The sequence below is a fragment of the Giraffa tippelskirchi genome, chromosome 4 (assembly GCF_054371585.1).
Source record: "Giraffa tippelskirchi isolate mGirTip1 chromosome 4, T2T-mGirTip1v1.2.pri, whole genome shotgun sequence".
Lineage (NCBI taxonomy): Eukaryota > Metazoa > Chordata > Mammalia > Artiodactyla > Giraffidae > Giraffa > Giraffa tippelskirchi.
Window position 1 is genome coordinate 166,556,063 of NC_137278.1, and position 18,180 is coordinate 166,574,242.

An 18,180-nucleotide genomic window follows, 5' to 3' on the forward strand; every position below is an offset into this window, starting at 1 on the left:
AAAAGTGACTTCCAACTTCTCTTTACAAGTTCTATTTTAGAATGAAGTAAAGAATTCCTAGGGCAAAATATGGCCAGTTTGCAGGAAGCAAGTGTCTCTTGAGATAAGTCAGCTTGCCAGGCCAGCCGGGTGTCACTGTCATTTTAAGTTCTTCCCTTCTACATATAACATTTCCCCACCCAAATTTTCAACCTTTGTATTTTCCATTCTTAGAACATCAAGTTCACTTTCTGTATTTCTCAGTTCCCTTCTTTTTCCATGTGAAGGGGCAGTAGCAAGAATGCAGTCAGTTTTCTCTAGGGTTTGATCTGGCATGGGGAAAAAGCAGTAGTTTTGCAGAAGAACCAAATGCTATTTCTGAGCTCTGTGGCTTTGCACAGATTTTTCTCTCTGTTAGAGGTTGTGTTTTATGTATTATAGTCTTAGATTTCTGCTTGTTGCTGTGGACAGCCAAGCCTCAGTTTAATTTCATATGACTTTGGCTGGTAATGATGAGTCTGGAAGATGAAATGGCACTCAGAAGCAATTTTCCCTTCCAACCCTGCTAAAATTGCCCCTTGCTCATTTTCAGAAAGAGCTGACATTTTTAAAAGTAAAATGAAAGGGGTATGAAGAAAAGGAATGACCCAATGCCCCCGTCCCAACTGATCCCAGCATACTTCCATGGGTGTGACCATCCAGATGTTAGCTTCTCCAGGTGGGCAACTTTATCCACCCCAAGGTAGACCCAACTGTGCTGCGAGACTGTGATGTATATGAGGTCAGGCTGTGTATCTCCAAGTCACACAGGTAAATGAAAGATTCTTTATCTCCAGCCTCTGGGTGTTCTAAGCCCAGCTCTCCCTCCTTATCAGGTCTGCAGATCATTCAGGCTCTGGGTTTCCAGAGGAAGAAGAAGAGACCATTTGTCCAAGGAATCATCTGTAATACATGTTAAGTGGCCTGGGGAGAGTCCTCTCCTTTATTGGCTGAAACATGAAACAGAAAACATGTGCAGCTAAGCACAAGGGCCCCCGCAGGCTCTCACTTCTTCTCAGGAAATGGAGTGATGAAGGATGAAGCAAACACGTGAATTCAGACAGCCCACATGCCTGGGTGTTTCACAATGCAAAAAGCATCTGTTGGGTGGAAATCCCGGGCGTTGGGTTTGGAATTTATAGAGACAGATTGATTCCTATTCTCTAGCAGGGATTCCATTCCTGCTGCTATGGGGATAGATTTTTCCATTAAGCAAGAAGGAAGTATTCCTCATTGAGTTTTATTTTTTTTTTTTGATGCATTTGATGTACACTTATCAAATGTCAGAGTCTATTGGGCTTCCCAGGTGACACTGCAGAAAAGAACCCGCCTGCTGATGCAGAAGATGTAAGAGATGTGAGTTCCATCCCTGGGTTGGGAAGATCCCCTGGAGGAGGGCATGGCAACCCACTCCAGTATTCTTACCTGGAGAATCCCATGAACAGCGGAGCCTGCCAGGCTATGGTCCATGGGGTCGCAAAGAGTCAGCCACGACTGAAGTGACTTGGCATGCAGTGTCTATGTTAGGAGCTGAGGACCAAGAGATGAATAAGGCATGGACCCTCCCTTCAAGAATCACACTCTTGAATGAGAAGGGAAGAATGAATAAATAAAGAAGGATTCAGGAGGAAACCGGCAGGTACAGTCATCTGTAAACCAAGAGTACTGGATATTGCCTGGTTTTGGCCATAAGAGATTCATTTTTCCTTCCTCCTAATAACATTAGGAATAATTTTATGTTGGCTATTCATCTCACTCATGTCCAACTGGCTGGACCCAGATTGGCTGAAGCCAACCATCCCCTCTCATGTCTCTCTGGCTAGAATCATTGGTTCAGGGCACAGAATCCAGTCCAAGTTTGTGTGATTCAGGAGGCCGTTGCTGGAAGCTTCTGGAGGAGAAACTCAATTGTTCTTACAAGAGAACTTCTGAGAGAAGTTCCTCTTCTTACTGGATGGCTATGGTCTCCAGGAGCTCTTTGGTTCAAGGAGGTGACTAGCTTTAGAGTGGAGAGAAGACCACAGAGGGTGTGTGTACTTGGTCGCTCGATCGTGTCTGACTGTTTGCAACCCTATGGACTGCAGCCCACCAGGCTCCTCTGCCCATGGGGATTCTCCAGGCAAGAATACTGGAGTGGGTTGCCAGGGAGTAGAAATGAAAGATAAGCTTTGGTGCCAGTGCTGAGCCACTGATGTAGGCATTTTCTAAACCTTATCGTGCCACCTATGACTTTAGTTGGAGGGACTGATAAACTCCCTTTATTATTTAAACCACCATGGATGGAGGTTTCTAATACTTGCACCCCAAGATAGAAAGTGTTTCCAAAAAGGAGAGATGAATTTATATTCACAACAACAGCCAACAGTGCTGAGCACTCACCATGTGCCAAGTACTCTGCTCAACACCTTGTATGATTTTCTTGAATCTTCACAGTGATCCTAAGAGGTAGACTACTTTTACTCCCATTTTACAGATTAGAGAGTCAAGGCTTAAAAAGGTTAAATAACTTTTTGTCCAAGGGCACATAGAGCAAGTGTTGAATACTGTGAATATTGTTTTGAGGTTCAATCAAAGGGGGACTAAAACATGTCCATTAGATTGAGCAACATGTGATTATCAGACAGAATCAGATCATCACTCCCACTCTCATCCAAAAACTGAACTTGCAGTCTGACACTACCTGTTTCACATTCTTTCCCCAGTTGGTGCAGCCAAGGGGACCAATAGCTTCAATTCTGCAACAGCAAAAAGTGTCCCAGCCTGAGGGATGGGAAAGGCCAGAGAAGGGGGCCCAGGAGGGAGGGCCCAGGAAGCCCCCTTGGACCCGGGACCACCCTCTGCTAGCTGTGGTCTGTCACAGGAGGTGGCGGACCCATGCCCTAACCTTGGGGGCCGGGAATGAGTATTGCTGGGGCAAACGCAATTGTGAGAGAGCATGACCCCACTGAGCACATGGATTTAGCTCCTTCATTTCCAACATAGAAGAAACTTACAAGGCATCTTGATGTCACAAACAAATTGGCTACTAGTCCCTCCAAAGTTTGGGCTTCCCTGATGGCACACTGGTAAAGAATCTGCCTGCCAGTGGAAGAGACACAGGAAATGTGGGTTTGATCTCTGGGTTGGTAAGATCCCCTGGAGGAGGAAATGGAAACCTGCTCCAGTATTCTTGCTTGGGAAATCCCATGGACAGAGGAGCCTGACAGCTAGAGTTCAGGAGGTCTCAGAGTCGGGCACGACTTCCCAACCGAGCATGCATGCACGCCCTTCAAAGCTTGCCACCAGGTTCCTCAGCCGAAATCAATCAGCATATCTCACACGCGGAGTGGTCCTCCCCAGGTGACAACATTGTGTTGAGCAGAATGTTGTCAGCCAAACCAAGAACCTAGGACAAGGGACCCTGGCCTAGAGCATGTGACAGTGTCCCCTGTGGTGAAGACTGGGATAGAGATGTGAGGAAGCAGACCACTGTTTCCCTTTGTCTGAGCAAGTCATCTACTTTGCTAGCAACAGGAACATAGTTACAAAACCTTAGAGTAACCTGGATTTGGGCATGCATGAGTCTGCCACAAGGTCTGCTATGGAAACCTGATGGGAACGCACAGGCACTGAATATCTAGCTCCTGAAATGCCAGACCCTAAAGAACCTTGCTTCTTGCTGCCAGTGGCTTCCTCATGTTTCTCTGAATCTATTTCTATAAGGATAAATTGTGAAAGTGTCCTAGCCTAGGGATTAGCACAGTGTTTTTCTGCTTCCTCTGGATCCACTTGGAAATATGTAAGATACTGCAATTGGCCTTCCCTTGGGACATCTTGAATTCGGATCCCTGGCCCTGCAGCCAATGCAGTGTGTGACCTTGGGGAAATTCCCTGTGGCCAGTGCCTTAGTCTCTATGTAAGGGAAGAGAGAGGAGGGCAGGGCTGAAAGTGATAACTCTCCTGAAGAATGCTGGGGAACTCCCTAACGCTTTGCACAGCTCTGAGATACACTGTGTGAGCAGGGGTCAGACTCCACCAAATATCAAATGGACATTTGCCCAATGTCCTGGGGATGGAAGGTGTGGGGAACAGAGTGGTGGTCGAAACTTTATGCACTTTTCGCCAAGATGGGTGGGAGCCCGATGTGTCTCTGGCCCCCAGCAAAGGAAGCTCATCCAGTGCACTCGTATAGTGGAGATTTGACTGTCCTGTTCAGCAGAGGCCACAAGACCCAGGTGTGATGTTAAGAGCCAAATCTCAAATCCCTTGAGCCTCCTCCAGTTCTACAGTTCTGGGAAAACAACTTGCATTTGCTGGCCATGGGATGGCCTTCCACCCAAGGAGAAGGACGGGCCGTGCTGTTTCCAGCTTCATCCGTGTGGGTGTGGGTGTGACACATGCTCCTCCCACAGCTCAGGCACCATGGATTCTGCTGTCCCCTGACTCTGAGTCAGAAGGGACTTCCAAGGTCATCCACTGATGCTTACTTGCTTTCCATCATCCTCAACAAATTGCCGTGAGTCTTCTGTTTTAACACCTCCAGTAATAGGAAACTCACTCCCTAACTTGGCAAACTTATTGCTTATCTTGGGTTTTTTCCCCCTATATTTCATGGAAATTCCTTCCTAGTAATGAACAGAAACGTATCCCCTTGTAGCTCTTTTCTTTCTGGTCTTAATGTAGAATGTCTATGTTATTCATTGCCCAAACCCAGGTTCATGTTTAAGACTAAAATGAGGCACTACCAATGATTACACCAGGATAATAGGAGTAAATTGAAACTCTGCTGACAAAACAAGACTTAAGATTGCCCCAATCTTAGGATTACTCTGGCACTAACTAGGACAATTCTATTTACTTTTCCTTGAGAGTCATTGATTTTTTCTAATGACTCTTGAATTGTTCCTGAGTCTTCTTTCCTCTAGAATAAGTAAGGGAAGCTTATTCTTTTGTGAAAACATAATTAGACTGAGAACAAGAATTAGCTATGACTTTAGGGGGCTGCTTCGGGAGGGGCCAGTTGCCTTCCAAGATCCAAGGTTATGGCCTGATATCCCAGAAAAGAAAGCATTTTGTAACATTCTGAAATGTGAAACGTCTGTCAGAAAGACATGAGATCAGCTACATGAATTGTGAAACATAAATTGTGGTTTTCTTTCTTCTGCAGAATTATTAGAAATTAAAGATTTTTGTGAGGTGGTATAGTGTGTAGTATGTTATACACAAATTTGTGGTCAAGGGCTAGTTCAATATTACTAGTTATGTGACTCAACTTTTCAATGCCTCAGTTTCCACCTCTAAAAATGAGGATGCTAATACTTACCCCATAGCGTTGTTGTGATGTTTAAATAAGATAAAACATGTCAAGTGCTTATCCCAGTGGCTGGTCCACAGTGAGCACTAGATAAATGTTATTGCGAAAACCACATCATGTTGAGGATGACAATGGTGACAAAGACAAAGATAATTCTAGGAAAGGGAAACACAGAAAGCTTATTAGTTTCATCCCATGGAGACGTGGAAAAACTAATTATCATCACATCCAACTTCTTAGGGCACCATGTGGCCACTTTTTTCACTATGATCTGAAAAAAGCCCTTGACCACAAATTTGGGTGGCCTTACTATACATGTCCAGGTCTCAAATATAAAATGAAGGACTTGTATCTGAAGATAAATAGAGATTCCATCCAACATTAATGCTCTATTAACCCCAATTTACTCGAAAAACAATGTCCAGGCATTTGGTCTTACTTCTGACTTTCTTCTAGACCATTCTAGCTGCTGACGTTCACCTGGACATAAAGCCTCAGGGTTAAATGTGTCATTCCAGGTATGTTCTGAACTCAAAAGTATATAGTAAAAGAAATAATAAGAAAATTAAAATGGTAAGGGGTGAGCTATCATCTCTGTCATTCCAGTTCTTATACTGAGGTAGGCTCATATCTCTAGTAATTGTGATGAGGTTCAGGAAGAAGATGGACAATGAGATGGAAGGATGAGCAAGATCAGACCACAGGGAGTGAGGCAGGGCCACGGAGGAAAAGGAGGCTGAGAAGCTGCCTATTTTTGCAGGCAATAACATTGACTCACTCCTCCAAGGAGGTCAACAGAGATTTCAATGAGAACATCTTGGCTGAGGCCATGATTCACCGTCCAAAATTGGGCTGGGCCCCCAGCACTGGGAGAATTTCAGTTTCTCACATTATTCTCATACCACACCCCCCTATTTAAGGGTGTCACTCAGGGTTTATTACAGAAAGGGTCCAAAGGCCTTCATTCATCTATGTCTTAAGGGGCCAGAGGCTTGGGAAGAGTAGCAGTGGTGTTGAGGGCAGCCCAGAGCAGGGATAAAGAGCAGTTCTGAGATATCAGCAGGCAAGCTCCTAGGAAGGAAAGCTCAGCTCTTTCTGTTCACTCAGCCTTGCTTCAGAGTCATGAAGAGAAGCAAACACTGAAATGCAATGGAAAAACAAGAAGATGGAATGAAACGTAACTTTCAAGAAGCTTTCAGCCAACCATAGGTACATACAACCATGTACTGCTGCATGATTCAGGCACTGCACAATTTCAAGGGTGCCCTTCATACAGGTCAGGGATGGGCAGACGTTTTCTGCAATGAACCAAACAATATTTTTGATCTTGTGAACAATCTAGTCTCTGTCACAACTACTCACCTTTGTCATTATAGCCAGGGTGGCAAGATAAAATACAAGACAGTGTGTATTTTTATTTGCTAAATCTGGCTATCTGATCTGTAGCACAAAAGCTGTCATAGAAAATCCATAAACAAAGGGGCATGAATTTGTTCCAACAAAATTTTTGTTATACTATGAGTCAGTGAGAGAGATGGGTGATGATATGAATGGCAACCGTTGGAGTTTCATGGTGCCATGGTCCCTGCCAGCCAGCAGTCCCAACAAGGCAGTCCAGTGTTCAAACAGCCTGGCAAAGCAGAGATGTAGTTTTCAGACATGTTTGGCCATAAGCCTCATGGTAAGATACAAATTTTATATCATGATCAAGTTTCATAAAACCACACTTACACTCGTGAAGCATGATATACTCTATTATATTCTTTTTTCAGTTTACTTTTTAATTGGAGGAAAATAGCCTTACAATGTTGTGTTGGTTTCTGCCATACAACAATGCAAATCAGTCATATATATAACTATGACTCTATATAGTCTATTTCATTTTTAAATATTAGTGGCAACTGAATCAATTAACGTAGCGATCTTTAATATGCCTCAGTTTCTGGGCTCTTGGATTTTGGAGCTTGAAGACCTGACTTTTGGTCTTAGTTCCAACTCTTATCAATAGTTTCTACTTAAGAGAATCACTTCATTTGAGAATTTGCATCTGGAGCTGAGGATCATAATTATTTCAGAGTGACTTTGCAGGAGAAATACTAAATAATTCAGTTCTTCAATGTGGTGTAGTTACCAGTGGTGGGACCTGGGATGGTTTTCAGTAGTACATGGGTATATATTATAAGTACTTATTTTAATTATTTATAAGTATACACAACTTATATCAAGTGCATAATGTTAGCAATGATATAAATCTTCCTTTCAAAATGCATCTATTTGAAATAAGTCTAATTTATCTATATTATTTTAAATAAGTTTATTTAGGTTAGGCTACTTGAAGAAAATATTATAGTAATAGTACAAATTAAAAGTGAATGTGGCAAAATTTATCCAGCTGGTGAGTAAGCATAGTATGGGAAGCATGGAGATGATGCATGAGCAAGTACAATCTAAAAGGTGGTAGATGTAACATAGCGGCCCCTTGGAGACAGCTGAGTGTCTGAATTACTGCTGACTCTCCAGTACTTAGAGTTGGATTGGCTCAAAATAGATGCTCAAAACTGTTTATAATGTATGGGTGATGGACGAATGGGTAGATGGATGATGGATGTTAGATGGATGAATGGATGGATAGATGGATAAATAGATAGGGATGGGTGGATGTTTAGATAGGATAGATGAATGATGGATAGATGAGGAAATGAATGAAATAATGCAACTCAAACCTTTTGGAGTCAGGACTTAGTTCATAGTTGAAGCATAGTGTCAGAGGCATCAGTGACTGGAAGCAGGAAGGGGAAGCAGACATTCTTTCTTTGAGTTATCAACTAGATGCTAAAAACCTCCACATTGTCATAGTTAACACATGGATACGACAATAAATAACAGAAAATAAAAACACTAAGCTAAGAAAACACTAAACTGATTCCATCTCTGTTGCCCGCCTCAAAATGTCATTCCTGGACAAAAGCACTTGCAGCAACTACCCACTGAAGAGAGCACGAATGGAAATACCTAGAGCTACAAGTGTTTGGAGGGCTTCCCAGGTGGCACAGCAAAAAAGAATCTGACTGCCAATGCAGGCGACATAAGAGATGTGGGTTCGATCTCTGGGTCAGGACTATCCCCTGGAGAAGGAAATGGCAAACTACTCCAGTATGCTTGTCTGGGAAATCCCACAGACAGAGGAACCCGGTAAGCTACAGTCCATGGGGTCAAAAAGAGTCAAACATGATTGAGCTACTGAGCATGCATGCGTAAGTGTTTGGAAAGGCTGACTCATGTAAGTCTGAGCTTCTAGCCATTTGCTGATGAGAAAGGCACCTTCCAGGTGCAGATCATGAGTGCAGAAGGCACTGTCAGCCAGGAGCAATCCCTTATCAAAAGGACAAGGATACACAAGGACAGTGAGCTGCCCTGCACAGGTAGGAGTTCCCATGACGGTTCCAACAGAGGGGATTTTTTTGGTTTGTCAGAGTGCGAATGATAACTTATGTAACAAAGAACAGCCCTTGTGATTCAGACATTTTCTGCTTCTCTTATGGCAAAATGCATTATCTTCAAAAGAGAGAGCAGAAATCCAGCTCCACCCACCAGAACACCGACACAAGCTCCCCCAACCAGGAAACCTTGACAAGCCACCTGTCCAACCCCAACCTCAGTGAGGGACCTCCACAACAAAGAGGAACTTCATACTACCAGAATACAGAAGGGCCACGCCTAACACAGCAATCTAAACAAGATGAAAAGGCAGAGAAATACTCAGCAAGTAAAGGAAAATGAGAAATGCCCACAAAGCCAAACAAAAGAGGAGGAGATAGGGAATCTATCTGAAAAAGAATTTAGAATAGGGATAATAAAAATGATCCAAAATCTTGAAAGCAAAATGGAGTTACAGATAAATAGCCTGGAGACAAAGATTGAGAAGATGCAAGAAATGTTTATCAAGGACTTAGAAGAAATAAAAAGGAATCAATATAGAATGAATAATGAAATAAAGGAGATAAAAGACACTCTGGAGGGAACCAACAGTAGAATAACGGAGGCAGAAGATAGGATAAGTGAGGTAGAAGATAGAATGATGGAAATAAACGAAGCAGAGAGGAAAAAAGAAAAAAGAATCAAAAGAAATGAGGAAAACCTCCGGGACCTCTGGGACAATATGAAACGCCCCAACATTCGAATCATAGGAGTCCCAGAAGAAGAAGATAAAAGGAAAGGCCATGAAAAAATACTCGAGGAGATAATAGTTGAGAATTTCCCTAAATTGAGGAAAGAAATAGTCACAGAAGTCCAAGAAACCCAGAGAGTTCCAAACAGGATAAACCCAAGGCGAAACACCCCAAGACACATATTAATCAAATTAACAAAGATCAAACACAAAGAACAAATATTAAAAGCAGCAAGGGAAAAACAACAAATAACACACAAGGGGATCCCCATAAGGATAACAGCTGATCTTTCAATAGAAACCCTTCAGGCTAGAAGGGAATGGCAGGACATACTTAAAGTAATGAAAGAGAATAATCTACAACCCAGATTACTGTACCCAGCAAGGATCTCATTCAGATATGAAGGAGAATTCAAAAGCTTTACAGACAAGCAAGAGCTGAGGGAATTCAGCACCACCAAACCAGCTCTCCAGCAAATGCTAAAGGATCTTCTCTAAACAGGAAACACAGAAAGGATGTTTCAACACGAACTCAAAACAACAAAGTAAATGGCAACGGGATCATACTTATCAATAATTACCTTAAATGTAAATGGGTTGAATGCCCCAACCAAAAGACAAAGGGTTGCTGAATGGATACAAAAACAAGACCCCTATATATGCTGTCTACAAGAGACCCACCTCAAAACTAGGGACACACACAGGCTGAAAGTGAAAGGATGGAAAAACATATTCCATGCAAACGGAGACCAAAAGAAAGCAGGAGTCGCAATACTCATTTCAGATAAAATAGACTTTAAAATAAAGGATGTGAAAAGGGACAAAGAAGGACACTACATAAAGATCAAAGGATCAATTCAAGAAGAAGACGTAACAATCATAAATATATATGCACCCAACATAGGAGCACCACAATATATAAGGCAAATACTAACAAGTATGAAAGGGGAAATTAACAATAACACAATAATAGTGGGAGACTTTAATACTCCACTCACGCATATGGATAGATCAACTAAACAGAAAATTAACAAGGAAACACAAACTTTAAATGATACAATAGACAAATTAGATTTAATTGATATTTACAGGACTTTCCACCCCAAAACAATCAATTTTACCTTTTTCTCAAGTGCACATGGAACTTTCTCCAGGATAGATCACATCCTGGGCCATAAATCTAGCCTTGGTAAATTCAAAAAAATTGAAATCATCCCAGCCATCTTCTCTGACCACAATGCAGTAAGATTAGACCTCAATTACAGGAAAAAAACTATTACAAGTTCCAACATATGGAGGCTAAACAACACGCTTCTGAATAACCAACAAATCACAGAAGAAATCAAAAAAGAAATAAAATTATGCATAGAAACGAATGAAAATGAAAGCACAACAACCCAAAACCTATGGGACACTGTAAAAGCAATACTAAGGGGAAGGTTCATAGCAATACAGGCGTACCTCAAGAAACAAGAAAAAAATCAAATAAATCAACTAACTCTACACCTAAAGCAACTAGAGAAGGAAGAAATGAAAAACCCCAGGGTCAGTAGAAGGAAAGAAATCTTAAAAATTAGGGCAGAAATAAATGCAAAAGAAACAAAAGAGACCATAGCAAAAATCAACAAAACTAAAAGCTGGTTTTTCGAGAAGATAAACAAAATTGATAAGCCATTAGCCAGACTCATCAAGAAACAAAGGGAGAAGAATCAGATCAACAAAATTAGAAATGAAAATGGAGAGATCACAACAGACTCCACAGAAATACAAAGGATCATAAGAGAATACTACCAACAGCTATATGCCAATAAAATGGACAACTTGGAAGAAATGGACAAATTCTTAGAAAAGTATAACTTTCCAAAACTGAACCAGGAAGAAATAGAAGATCTTAACAGACCCATCACAAGCACGGAAATCGAAACTGTAATCAGAAATCTTCCAGCAAACAAAAGCCCAGGACCAGACGGCTTCACAGCGGAATTCTACCAAAAATTTAGAGAAGAGCTAACACCTATCCTACTCAAACTCTTCCAGAAAATTGCAGAAGATGGTAAACTTCCAAACTCATTCTACGAGGCCACCATCACCCTAATTCCAAAACCAGACAAAGATGTCACAAAAAAGGAAAACTACAGGCCAATATCACTGATGAACATAGATGCAAAAATCCTTAATAAAATTCTAGCAAACAGAATCCAACATCATATTAAAAAGATCATACATCATGACCAAGTGGGCTTTATCCCAGGAATGCAAGGTTTTTTTAACATCCGCAAATCAATCAATGTAATACACCACATTAACAAATTGAAAGAAAAAAACCATATGGTTATCTCAATAGATGCAGAAAAAGCCTTTGACAAAATTCAGCATCCATTTATGATTAAAACCCTCCAGAAAGCAGGAATAGAAGGAACATATCTCAACATAATAAAAGCTATATATGACAAACCCACAGCAAACATTATCCTCAATGGTGAAAAATTGAAAGCATTTCCCCTAAAGTCAGGAACAAGGCAAGGATGCCCACTTTCACCACTACTATTCAACATAGTTTTGGAAGTTTTGGCCACAGCAATCAGAGCTGAAAAAGAAATAAAAGGAATACAGATAGGAAAAGAAGAAGTAAAACTCTCACTGTTTGCAGATGACATGATCCTCTACATAGAAAACCCTAAAGACTCTACTAGAAAATTACTAGAGTTGATCAATGAATATAGTAAAGTTGCAGGATATAAAATTAACACACAGAAATCCCTTGCATTCCTATACTCCAATATTGAGAAAACAGAAAGAGAAATTAAGGAAACAATACCATTCACCACTGCATCAAAAAGAATAAAATACTTAGGAATATATCTACCTAAAGAAACAAAAGACTTATATATAGAAAACTATAAAACACTGATGAAAGAAATCAAAGAGGACACAAACAGATGGAGAAATATACCGTGTTCATGGATTGGAAGAATTAATATAGTGAAAATGAGTATTCTACCCAAAGCAATCTACAGATTCAATGCAATCCCTATCAAGCTACCAATGGTATTTTTCACAGAACTAGAACAAATCATCTCACAATTTGTATGGAAATATAAGAAACCTCGAATAGCCAAAGCAATCTTGAGGAAGAAGAATGGAACTGGAGGAATCAACCTGCCTGACTTCAGGCTCTACTACAAAGCCACAGTCATCAAGACAGTATGGTATTGGCACAAAGATAGAAATATAGATCAATGGAACAAAATAGAAAGCCCAGAGATAAACCCACGCACATATGGACACCTTATCTTCGACAAAGGAGGCAAGAATATACAATGGAGAAAAGACAATCTCTTTAACAAGTGGTGCTGGGAAAACTGGTCAACCACTTGTAAAAGAATGAAACTAGAACACTTCCTAACACCGTACACAAAAATAAACTCAAAATGGATTAAAGATCTAAACGTAAGACCAGAAACAATAAAACTCCTAGAGGAAAACATAGGCAAAACACTCTCCGACATAAATCACAGCAGGATCCTCCATGACCCACCTCCCAGAATATTGGAAATAAAAGCAAAAATAAACAAATGGGACCTAATTAAAATTAAAAGCTTTTGCACAACAAAGGAAACTATAAACAAGGTGAAAAGACAGCCTTCAGAATGGGAGAAAATAATAGCAAATGAAGCAACAGACAAACAATTAATCTCAAAAATATACAAGCAACTTCTGCAGCTGTATTCCCGAAAAATAAACGACCCGATCAAAAAATGGGCCAAAGAACTAAACAGACATTTCTCCAAAGAAGACATACAGATGGCTAACAAACACATGAAAAGATGCTCAACATCACTCATTATTAGAGAAATGCAAATCAAAACCACAATGAGGTATCATTTCACACCAGTCAGAATGGCTGCTATCCAAAAGTCTACAAGCAATAAATGCTGGAGAGGGTGTGGAGAAAAGGGAACCCTCTTACACTGTTGGTGGGAATGCAAACTAGTACAGCCACTATGGAGAACAGTGTGGAGATTCCTTAAAAAACTGGGAATAGAACTGCCATATGACCCAGCAATCCCACTGCTGGGCATATACACCGAGGAAACCAGAATTGAAAGAGACGCGTGTACCCCAATGTTCATCGCAGCACTGTTTACAATAGCCAGGACATGGAAGCAACCTAGATGTCCATCAGCAGACGAATGGATAAGGAAGCTGTGGTACATATACACAATGGAATATTACTCAGCCATTAAAAAAAATACATTTGAATCGGTTCTACTGAGATGGATGAAACTGGAGCCCATTATACAGAGTGAAGTAAGCCAGAAAGAAAAACAACAATACAGTATACTAATGCATATATATGGAATTTGAAAGATGGTAACGATAACCCTATATGCGAGACAGAATAAGAGACACAGATGCATGGAACAATTTTATGGACTCTGAGGGAGAAGGTGAGGGTGGGACGTTCTGGGAGAATGGCATTGAGACATGTGTATTGTCATATGTGAAACAGAGCACCATTCCATGTTCGATGCATGTGACAAGGGCTCAGGGCCGGGGCAATGGGATGATCCAGAAGGATGGGATGGGGAGGGAGGTGGGTGGGGGGTCCGGGAAGGGGAACACATGTAAACCCATGGCTGATTCATGTCAATGTATGGCAAAAACTATTACAATATTGTAAAGTAATTAGCCCCCAACTAAAATAAATAAATTTATAAAAAAAAAAAAAAAACATAGCCTGAAAAGGAAATTCCCAGATAATGAAAAAAAAAAAAAAAAAGAAAAGCATGATGTGCTCAACTTCTTTTTGCAAACTTGGAACAGACCCCCCTGCTTTCTAAACTTGTCTGTTTCATGCTGAGGATTTGAAGTTAAATTTTCATCTTTCCCCTCACTTCAGTGCAGGAAAAGAACCTTAACTGAAGCATAAGCAGAGCTGTCTTTCCCAACAGAGAGGCTGTGTAAATGGCAGGGGAGGTCCAACTCTGGACACAAGTCCTGGAGATTTGGTCCAACTCTGCACAAACGTGCTCTCACGTTCTATCACCTCTCTGTGCCTCAGTTTCCACACCTGTAAAGAGGAATCAAATCCACAAAGTTGTCCTGAAGATTGACTGAGTTAATAAAGGCAAAACACTTGACATTTCTGGCACATAGTAAGTACTCAATCAACATTAATTATGTTATTCTATGTTTTTACTTTGTACCAGAAATGTTTGCTTTGAGAATATCATTTAATCTTCAGAAAATTAGGAATTATTCCTAGCTTTCAGACTATACCACTAGGGATCAAAGGTATAGACTTAACAAGGTATAGTAAACAGAGGTGCACAAATCAGGTTTGATTCCAAGTCCCTTGTCATTCTGTCTTTCCTGCCTCCCCATGCTACTAATTGTGCAATTCAAAAACATTACTAGGACTTCCCTGGTGGTACAGTGGTTAAGAATCTGCCTGCCAATCCAAAGAACACAGGTTCAATGCCTACTTATGGGAAGATTCCACATACCTCTGGGCAACTAAGCCCGTGTGCCACAACTATTTACCCCACGTGCCACAACTACCGAAGCCTGCGTGCCTAGAGCCTGTGCTCTGCAACAAGAGAAGCCACTGCAATGAGAAGCCTGCAAACCACAACTAGAGAAAGCCTATGCACAGCAGTGAAGAGCCCGTGTGCCCCAACAAAGACCCCGTGCAGCCAAATATTAATAAAATTAAAAAAAACATAAAAAATATTTTCACGAAGTGTTAACTGGATGTGTCTTTTTAAGTTTTAAATCTTAGAATGAACTCTCCCCCTTTTTTGCCCACTGATTTTTTTCCAGTCCAGCCAAGTCTGTGCATGTATGTGTGTGTGTGTGTGTGTGTGTGTGTGTCGGGTTGAGAAGAGATGCTAAAATTTGATTCAAATGACCTTGAAGGTGAACCTGACTTCATCTTTATTCTGTGAGACTTAGTGGTGAGGGTGTACGGAGGAGGAATTGATGGTCCATGGTGACTCCTGCCTGGCAAGAGCCCCTGGTCCCCTGTGAAGGTCATTTGGAAGACTGAGGCTGCTAAAGGCGATGGAACTGTTGCAGCATGCCCTTTGGGGTACAGCTTCTTCCAGGCCTCAAACCTTCTGTCCAGATCCAGTGCCCATCTCAAGCACAAGACATGATCTGAGGGACTGCAGGGTAGAGAAGGGATAGATGCCAAGGAAGATGCATCTGATGGACAGGAGAAAAGGGAAACAGCCTTGAGGGAGTTTTTCCCAGTAGCCTGAGATTTTCCCTGAGAAAAGAAGCAGGAATATTGCCTGAGTGAGGGGAGGGGGATGGCAGTCTGGAGTGAAGCTGGAGAGAGCTGACTACAGGCGGAAGATGCCAAGAGACGCTGAGGGCCATTTACTAAGGAGGAAAGGAATGTTGCCTCGTTGTTCGGGACCCTAATGTGTCCTTCTTAGAAAAGCAGCTTTCACTCTTGCAGCATCGGGCTGCCATATCTGAAGGTCTCCTGAGGGCAGATGGCGGGCGTGAGCAGCTCAGCCATGATGAGCACCTTTGACCCAAGAAGTAACAGGCGTTAACAGGGAACATCACATTGCTCATTAGCCCATTAATGGAAATGAGCTTTGAGTCTAGTGATTTACACTAGTTCTGTAAACTGAATTGCTCCTCTCCTGGGTCCTAAGAAGTAAAATGGGAAGAGAGCCAGTCTTCAGATCCCAGTATCAACAAGGAAGATCTTGACTTTGTAACTCTTTGCTTTCAGACAAAACTTCATAGATCCGTTCAGCCACCGAACAAGCCCACAATTCCTGTTGTTCAACCACTCAGTCATGTCAGACTCTTTGCAACTCCGTGAACTGTAGCACACCAGGCTTCCTTATCTCTCACTGCCTCCCAGAGCTTGCTCAAATGCATGTCCAATGAGTCAGTGATGCCATCCAACCACCTCATCCTCTGTGGTCCCCTTCTCCTACTGTCCTCAATCTTTCCCAGCACTAGGGTCTTTTCCAGTGGGTCAGCTCTTTGCATCAGATGGCCAAAGTATTGGAGCTTCAGCTTCAGCATCCATCCTTCCAATGAATATTTAGGGTTTATTTCCTTTAGGATGAGCACCTAGTATGTACCAAGGACAGTGCTGGGCTCTGAGGATGCAGTGGTGATGGGAGAAACAATGTCCCTGCTCCCGTGGAATCTACAGTCTGATAATGAAGACAAATGTCAAACCAAAAGACAATAACATTCGTAAATAAGGAAATGGATCACTGCAGATGGTGATTGCAATCATGAAATTAAAAGATGCTTACACCTTGGAAGGAAAGTTATGACCAACTTAGACAGCATATTAAAAAGCAGAGACATCACTTTGCCAACAAAGGTCCATCTAGTCAAGTCTATGGTTTTTCCAGTAGTTATGTATGGATGTGAGAGTTGGACTATAAAGAAAGCTGAGCACTGAAGAATTGATGCTTTTGAACTGTGGTATTGGAGAAGACTCTTGAGAGTCCCTTGGACTGCAAGGAGATCCAACCAGTCCTTCTTAAAGGAGATCAGTCCTGGGTGTTCATTGGAAGGACTGATGTTGAAGCTGAAACTCCAATACTTTGGCCACCTGATGAGAAGAGCTGACCCACTGGAAAAAACCCTGATGCTGGGAAAGATTGGAGGCAGGAGGAGAAGGGGACGACAGAGGACGAGATGGTTGGACGGCATCACCAACTCAATGCACATGAGTTTGGGTAAACTCCGGGAGGTGGTGATGGACAGGGAGGCCTGGTGTGCTGTGGTCCATGGGGTCGCAAAGAGTCAGACATGACTGAGCGACTGAACTGAACTGAACTGAAGGAAATGGAGAGGGTGAGAAGAGAGAGCAACTGGGTGCACCTTGGTGGGGAGGGGTTGGTGTTCAGAGAAGGTCTTACAGGAGAGCAGGATAAGAGTTTAGGTGAGGGACAGTGTATACAGAGGGACCCTGGGAGGAAGGAGCTGGTGGGGCAGTGAGCCTCAAGTTGGGTGAAACAGGGAGAGGGGAAGATGGATCATCAGAGGCATAGGCAGCCCAGGTGGGGCCTGGCAGGATTTGAAGTTGATTCTAAGGGTCTCTGGAAGTCAGCTTGGGCTTCTGCCTTTGGACCTGGTGAGGTTTTCTTCCCAGCAATGTCCAGGTTGCACACTTTGAAAGCTTTTGCTAAAGGTATATCTTTGCATCGTCCAGACTGTCCAGCGTATTTGGGAGATGACTGGGGATCAAGGGTCATGCTAAGCTCAGACATTTTTCTCTTAAGAGAAGCTCACCACCTTGGCTGACATCAAAGCTACTGGGAGCTTTGTAAACACACAAGGGAAGCCGGAGCTCTGCCTTAGATCTCTGGCATCAGAGTCCCTGGGAGGTTGGGTGGGTGGATGGGGTGGGGTGGGGTCAAGGCCCTGACAATCTCACTGCCCGGTCAGGATGGAGTGCCCCTGCCTTACAAAAGTTCCAACTCACCACCTCAGCCTCATAAAGCCCAGGTCCTGCCAAAGACCACATCAAAGATGGGGCCCAAAGAGACGGTTTCCTTCTGTTGCTAGATGACTCAACCAAAGCATTTCTCCTCGGCCCCAGGTACCTGCCTTGGGCCTCTTGGGAAAGTAAACCTGTTCATTTGTCAATATTTACCCTGTCTGCTGCCTTCAACAGAAGAAGGGAAAACAGTTTTCACTGTCAAACTCA